We start from the raw sequence: 8,265 nt of genomic DNA, 5'->3' as shown, positions 1-8,265 counted from the left end.
GGATTAAATTTATTGATTTGTGTATATTGAACCAACCTAGCATCCCAGGGATGAAGCCAGCTTGATCGTGGTGGATAAGCTTTTTGATGTGCTGCTGGATTCGGTTTGCCAGTATTTAATTGAGGATTTTCGCATTGATGTTCATTAGGGATATTGGCCTGAGGTTTTCTTTTTTTATTGTATCTCTGCCAGGTTTTGGTATCAGGATGATGCTGGCCTCATAAAGTAAGTTGGAGAGGAGTTCCTCCTTTTCAATTGTCTGGAACAGATTCAGAAGGAATGGTAGCAGCTCCTCTTTGTGCCTCTGGTAGAATTTGGCTGTGAATCCATCTGGTCCTGGACTTTTTTTGATTGCTAGCCTATTAGTTACTGCCTCAATTTTAGAACTTGTTGTTGGTCTATCCTAGGATTTAGCTTCTTCCTGGTTTAGTCTTTGGAGGTGTATGTGTCCAGGAACGTATCCATTTCTTCTAGATTTTCTAGTTTATTTGCATAGAGGTGTTTATAGTATTCTCTGATAGTAGTTTGTATTTCTGAGGGATCAGTGGTGATATCCCCTTTATCATTTTTTATTGTGTCTATTTGACTCTTCTTTCTTTTCTTCTTTATTACTCTGGCTAGCAGTCTATTTTGTTAATTTTTCAAAAAAAACAGCTCCTGGATTCGATTTTTTGAAGGGTTTTTCGTGTTTCTATCTCCTTCAGTTCTGCTCTGATCTTAGTTATTTCCTGTCTTCTGCTAGCTTTTGAATTTGTTTGCTCTTGCTTCTCTAGTTCTTTTAATTGTGATGTTAGGGTGATGATTTGAGATCTTTCCAGCTTTGTGATGTGGGCATTTAGTCCTGTAAATTTCCCTCTAAACACTGGTTTAGCTGTGTCCCAGAGATTCTGGCACATTGTCTCTCTGTTCTCACTGGGTTCAAAGAACTTCTTAATTTCTACCTTAATTTTGTAATTTACCCAGGAGTCATTCAGGAGCAGGTTGTTCAGTTTCCATGTAGTGTGAGTTTCTTAATCCTGAGTTCTAATTTGATTGCACTGTGGTCTGAGAGACTATTTATTATGATTTCAGTTCTTTTGCCTTGCTGAGGAGTGTTTTACTTCCAATTACGTGGTCTATTTTAGAATAAGTGTCATGTGGCACTGAGAAGAATGTATATTCTGTGGATTTGGGATGGAGAGTTCTTTAGATGTCTATTAGGTCCACTTGCTCTGGAGCTGAGTTCAACTCCTGAATATCCTTGTTACTTCTTTGTCTTGTCGATCTGGCTAATATTGACAGTGGGGTGTTAAAGTCTCCCAGTATTATTGTGTGGGAGTCTAAGTCGTTCTGTAAGTCTCTGAGAACTTGCTTTATGAATCTGGGTGCTCCTATATTGGGTGCATATATATTTAGGATAGTTAGCTCTTCTTGTTGTATTGATCCCTTTACCATTATGTAATGCCCTTCTTTGTCTTTTTTGATATTTGTTAGTTTAAAGTCTGTTTCATTAGAAACTAGGATTGCAAGTCCTGCTTTTTTTTTTTTTTTTTTTTTTTCTGAGACAGAGTCTCGCTGTGTCTCTCAGACTGGAGTGCAGTGGCGCGATCACAGCTCACTGCAAGCTCCACCTCCCGGGTTCACGCCATTCTCCTGCCTCAGCCTCCCGAGTAGCTGGGACTACAGACGCCCGCCACCACGCCCGGTTAATTTTTTGTGTTTTTAGTAGAGATGGGGTTTCACCGTGTTAGCCAGGATGGTCTCGATCTCCTGACCTCGTGATCCACCCACCTCGGCCTCCCAAAGTGCTGGAATTACAGGCGTGAGCCACCACGTCTGGCCAAGTCCTGCTTTTTTTTTTTTTTTTTTTCTTTCCATTTGCTTGGTAAATATTCCTCTGTCCCTTTATTTTGAGCCTATGTGTCTTTGCATGTGAGATGGGTCTCCTGAATACAGCACACTGATGGCTCTTGACTCTTTATCCAATTTACCAGTCTGTGTCTTTTAATTGGGTCATTTAGCCCATTTACATTTAAGGTTAATATTGTTATGTGTGAATCTGATCCTGTCATCGTGATGCTAGCTGGTTATTTAGCAAATTAGTTGATGCAGTTTCTTTATAGTGTCATTGGTCTTTATATTTTAGTATGTTTTTGCAGTGGCTGGAACTGGTTTTTTTCTTTTCATATTCAGTGCTTCCTTCAGGAGCTCTTGTAGGCAGGCCTGGTGTTGATGAAATTCCTTAGCATTTGCTTGTCTGGAAATGATTTTATTTCCCCTTTACTTATGAAGCTTAGTTTGGCTGGATATGAAATTCTGGGTTAAAAATTCTTTTCTTTTAGAATGTTGAATATTGGCTCCCACTCTCTCCTGACTTGTAGAGTTTCTGCTGAGAGATCTGCTGTGTCTGATGGGCTTCCCTTTGTAAGTGACCTGGCCTTTCTCTCTGGCTGCCCTTAACATTTTTTCCTTCATTTTGACCTTGGAGAATCCGATGATTATGTGTCTTGGGGTTGATCTTCTCATGGAGTATCTTAGTGGTGGTGTCTGTATTTCCTGAATGTGAATGTTGGCTTGTCTTGCTAGGTTGGGGAAGTTCTCCTGGATAACATCCTGAAATGTGTTTTCCAACTTGGTTCCATTTTCCCTGTCTCTTTCAGGTACTCCAATCAGTCATGGGTTTGGTCTTCTTACATAGTCCCATATTGTTTGGAGGCTTTGTTCATTCCCTTTCATTCTTTTTTCTCTAATCGTGTCTGCATGCCTTATTTCAGCAAGGTGGTCTTCGAACTCCGATATCCTTTCTTCCACTTGATTGATTCGGCTATTGATACTTGTGTATGCTTCATTAAGTTCTCATGCTGTGTTTTTCAGCTCCATCACATCATTTATGTTCCTCTCTAAACTGGTTATACTATTTAGCATTTCCTGTAGCCTTTTATCAAGGTTCTTAGCTTCTTTACATTGGGTTAGAACATGCTCCTTTAGCTCAGCAGAGTTTGTTATTATCCACCTTCTAAAGCCTATATCTGTCAATTCATCCATCTCATGCTCTGTTCAGTTCTGCACCCTTACTGAAAAGGCATTGTGATCACTTGGAAGATAAGAGGCATTCTGGCTTTTGGAATATTCAGTGTTTTTGCACAGGTTTTTCCTCATCTTCATGGATTTGTCTACCTTTGATCTTTGAAGCTGATGACCTTTGGATGGGGTTTTTGTGGGGGTATCTTTTTTTGTTGATATTGTTATTGTTGTTGTTTTCTGTTTGTTAGATTTTCTTCTGACAGCAGGTCCCTCTTCTGTAGGTCTGCTGCAGTTTGCTGAAGGTCCACTCCAGACTCTGTTCTCCTGGGTATCACCAGAGGAGACAGTAGAACAGCAAAGATTGCTCCCTGTTCCTTCCTCTGGAAGCTTTGTCCCAGAGGGGCAATGGCCTGATGCCAGCCAGAGCTCTCCTGTATGAGGTGTCTGTCGACCCCCGTTGGGAGGTCTCTCTGAGTCAGGAGGCACAGGGGTCAGGGATTCACTTGAGGAGGCAGTCTGTCCCTTAGCAAAGCTGATGCTCTGTGCTGGGAGAATCCCCTTTGTCAGGATCCGCCACTCTCTTCAGAGCCAGCAGACAGGAAAGATTAAGTCCGCTGAACCTGCGACTGCAGCTGCCCCCTCCTGCCAGGTGTTCTGTCCCAGGGAGAAGATGAGAGTTCTGTCTACAAGTCCCTGACTGGAGCTGCTCTATTTCCTGCAAAGATGCCCTGCCCAGTGAGGAGGAATCTAGAGAAGCAGTCTGGCCACAGTCACAGTGGCGGCCGCCCCTCCACGCACCAACTGATCATCCCAAGGCAGACTCCAGACTGTTGTACTGGCAGTGAGAATTTAAAGCCAGTGGTTCTTAGCTTGCTGGGCTCCATGGGAGTGCGACCTGCTGAGCAAGACCGATTGGCTCCCAGCCCCCTTCCCAGGGGAGTGGATGGTTCTCCTGTCTCACTGGCATTCCACGTGCTGCTGGAATATGAACAAACTCCTGCGGCTCAGTTCCTGCTCAAACAGCTGCCCGGTTTTGTGCCTGAAATCCAGGGCCCTGATGGTGTAGGCTCAGGAGGGAATCTCCTGATTTGTGGATTGCAAAAAATCCTTGGGAAAAGTGTAGTACCCCGGGTAGGTAGCACAGTCCCTTACTGCTTCACTTGGCTGGGGGAGGGAGGTCCCTCAGCTCCATGCACTTCCCAGGTAAAGCGACACCCCACCCTGCTTCTGTACTCTCTCCATGGGTGGCACGCACTGCATAACCAGTCCCAGTGAGATGAACTGGGTACCTCAGTTGGTAATGCAGAAATCACCTGCCTTCTGCATTGGTCTTATTGGTCTTGCTGGGAGCTGCAGACCAGAGCTGTTTCTATTTGGCCATCTTGCACCCCCACCCCCCGACCCCCTATTTCAAACTTAACATGTTCCAAAACAAATTCTTCATTTCCTTCCCCATTCCTCTGCAAAATATATTCCTTTTAAAGTTTTACCCATCTCAGTTAATGGCCACTTTACCCACCCTTTCTAGTTACTTTTGCCAGAATCTGTAGAATAAAATTGTTTTCACTTCCTGGCTTAGAACCCTTCAACAGCTTCCCATCTCAACCATCAAAAGAGCTTCCCTACACGACTGTCCACTATTCTTCACTGCAGTTACATGTCTGCACCTCATTTCCTTCTTTTTTCATCTGCTACTGTTCTCCTCTTGTTCTTGCCACATCGGCCTCCTTACTGATCCTTGAATGTAGCCCTGGGACTCTTTTTCTTACTCCTTGCCATCCCCTGTCTGTTTGAAATGCTCTTGTCCAAATTAACTCAGTGGCCTTCTTCCTTGCTTCTATTAGATCTTTGCTCAAATATTATATTTCAGAGTGACCTTCTCTGAGCATATGAAACTTGCTGTCTACCTTTCCCACTTAATTTTCTCCAAATCACCATCTAATACTGTATTTTACTTTCTCTCTTCTCAGACTAGAATGAAAGCTCCATGGGGACCAAACTTTTGTCTGTTTTGTTTACCCCTTTATCCTCAGTGCTAGAATAATTATTGGAACATAGTACACACTCAAGAAATATTTTCTGAGGCTGGGCGCGGTGGCTCATAACCGTAATCCCAGCACTTTCGGAGGCCAAGATGGGTGGATCAACTGAGGTCAGGAGTTTGAGACCAGCCTGGCCAACATGGTGAAACCCTGTCTCTACTAAAAATACAAAACTGGCTGGACATCATGGTGGGGGCCTGTAATCCCAGCTACCTGGGAGGCTGAGACAGGAGAATAGCTTGAACCCAGGAAGCTGAGGTTGCAGTGAGCCAAGATTGTGCCACTGCACTCCATCCTGGGCAACAGAGCAAGACTCCATCTCAAAAAAAAAAAAAAAAAAGAAATATTTTTTGAGTGAATGAATGTTGTAAAGTGATGTAGGACAGGTGAGCCCCCAAACTGGGGCTTAACCCAGGAGCGTTCTTGGTTTCACCCAGGAGGGAATTCAAGGGTAAGCTGGAGGTGTTCACTAGAAACTTGTATTGAAGTAGCAGTGTACAGCAGCATCAGAGATACTGCTCCTTGTGGAGCAGGGCTACTCCATAGGCAATGTGCCCAGTGGCCATTTTGAACTTATATTTATACCAATTTTAATTATATGCAAATTAAGGGGAAGATTATGCAGAAATTTTTAGGAAAAGGGTGGCAACTTCACAGTCATCAGGTTGTTGCCATGAAAAGGGGTGGTAACTTCCAGGTGTAGCCATGGCAATGTTAAACTGACATGGCATGCTGGTATGCATGTCTTGTGGAAAGCTACTTTGCTTTGGCCCTGTTTTAGCTAGTCCTCAATTTGGTCTGGTGTCCAAGTCCTGCCTCTGGAATGAAGTACCATCTCCTACCTCAAAAGTAGATAAGTATTGATAAGGTTTGGATTTGTATCCCAACCTAAATCTCATGTCAAATTGGAGGAGGGGCCTGGTGGGAGAGGATTGGATCATGGGGCAAATTTTCCCTTTGGTGTTCTCCTGATAGTGAGTGAGTTCTCAGAAGATCTAATTGTTTAAAAGTGTGTGGCACTTTCCCCTGCTCTCCCTCTCTCCTGCCACCATGTGAAAAAGGTGCTTGCTTCCCCTTCATCTTTCATCATGATTGTAAGTTTCCTGAGGCCTCCTAGTCATGCTTCCTGTTAAGCCTGCAGAACTGTGAGTCAATTAAACCTCTTTTCTTCATAAATTACCCAGTCTCAGGTAGTTCTTTATAACAGCGTGAGAACAAACTAATACAAGTATATAAGTCAGAACGAAGATGGATGGACCAAAATGATAAAGAATAATTCTCTTGCTGTGTGCAGTGGTGTGTGCTTGTGGTCTCTACTTGGGAGGCTGAGGCTGGAGGATCCCTTGAGGCCCGGAGTTTGAGGCTGCAGCAAGCTATGATAGTGCCTGTGATAGATGCTATGTAAACATTCTTATTTAACAGCCATATGCTTCTTTTAATGTGTATCAGAAAAAATAAAACAGCATATCACAAATGTAAGTTTCTGGATATGACTTATTAGGATAGGGCTAAAGCAGGTAGAGCTGTAGTAATCTGTACAACTCATTAATTACAGGAGAGGACTCAGACCTGCCCATGATTGTCATAAACCTGCAGGGACTGAATTTTCTCCTATAACTGTTCATAAGAATATATAACTTGGATGATGCTATTCACTAGGATGTTTTTAAATTTTTAATATTTATTTATTTATTTTTAAAAAATACAGACAAGGTTTCACCATGTTGCCCAGGCTGGTCTCAAATTCCTGGACTCAAGCAATCCATCCACCTTGACCTCCGAACATGTTGGGATTACAGGCATGAGCCACCGCGCCCAGCCTGGTATGTTCTTATGTACTGAATTTTTTATTCCTGCATTACTTTCAGCACTAAATTGAAATATGACTTTAAGAAGCTGACAATTGTTGAGTGCTGAAGTATTAAAATGATTGCCTTGAATGCACAATCTAGTCACTGTTGTATGCTCCAGCAAAAAACAAAAACAGAAAATACCTGAGAATGCACTTGAAGTTTGGAGAGAAGTGTTTAAATGGTGCTTTTCAAATTGCCAGTTGAATTGTAAAACCACTGAAGACCACTGGCTTCCATGCAGACGGATCCACACTCTTTCATTTGAATAGATAGCACCCTAAATCTCTCTGGAGAAAATCCTCATGTTTTAGGATTTTTTGTATGAATAGATTTGCAAACTAGACTATCTTATTGATATCTTTGTTAATTTAGACAACTTAAAATCACTTTTACAATGCACACTTACATTATATGTGAAGGGTGAGTGAATGAGAAGATCTGCAAAACAGAATGATGGGTGTGCACCTTGATCATGTGAACTGTATTCTTTTTTGTTCCCCCTTTTTTTTTTAGAGACAAGGTCTTGCTCTGTCACCTAGGCTGGAGTGCAGTGGCATGATCATAGCTCACTGCAGCCTTTATCTCCTGGGTTCAAGCAATACTCCTGCCTCAGCCTCCTGAGTAGTTAAGACTACAGGTGTGTGCCACCATGCCCAGCTAGCAGAGCTCTATTCTTTATCTGAAAAATTCTCTGAAAGTATTTAGGACATTATGAAAGACTTCATAAGATTTTGTTCTTATTGATTGGCAAGATTGAATCAATAAAACTTTATCTTATCACCAGCTATTGTTTATAGCAATTGATACCAATATTCCATCCAAACAATAATACTAATAAATAATAAAAATGTGTCACTGTTAACAATAATTATCATCATTGCATTTCTGATACGGCCTTTTTTACTTAGAGTCACTGAGGCTCTAGGTCAATTTTGAAGCAGACAGAACAAGCAGGAAGGGGAAGTTAATGAGATAAAATCCTTCTCTCCCCTTCTACTCATAGTTGAATTTGCCTAAATGAAATCTGTACATCAGTAGGCCAGTCAATAATTCCCCGCAACTCTCTCATATTCTAGAATTGACTGGAAAGAGTCCTCTATTTACATTCCTTTCTTTGAAGTTTTTCTTGTCTTTAATGTATTCAGTATTTTTAAAATTATTTACAAATTATCACATATAATATACTCATCCTAAAAAATAGGAAGTTATGGAAAAGCAAAAGGAAGAAAAAAATCATAATTCCATAATCCATAGAAAACCACTATTGATAGTTTGGTGTATTTTTTTTCTACATATAGTTTTTGTTTGGCTTATAAAGTTGAGCTTCAGTGCAGTGGTCTTCCAAATGTTTTCCCTGAGTCTTCTTA

The sequence above is a fragment of the Macaca nemestrina genome, chromosome 1, assembly GCF_043159975.1.
Source record: "Macaca nemestrina isolate mMacNem1 chromosome 1, mMacNem.hap1, whole genome shotgun sequence".
NCBI lineage: Eukaryota > Metazoa > Chordata > Mammalia > Primates > Cercopithecidae > Macaca > Macaca nemestrina.
Note: the sequence above shows the minus strand (reverse complement) of the source record.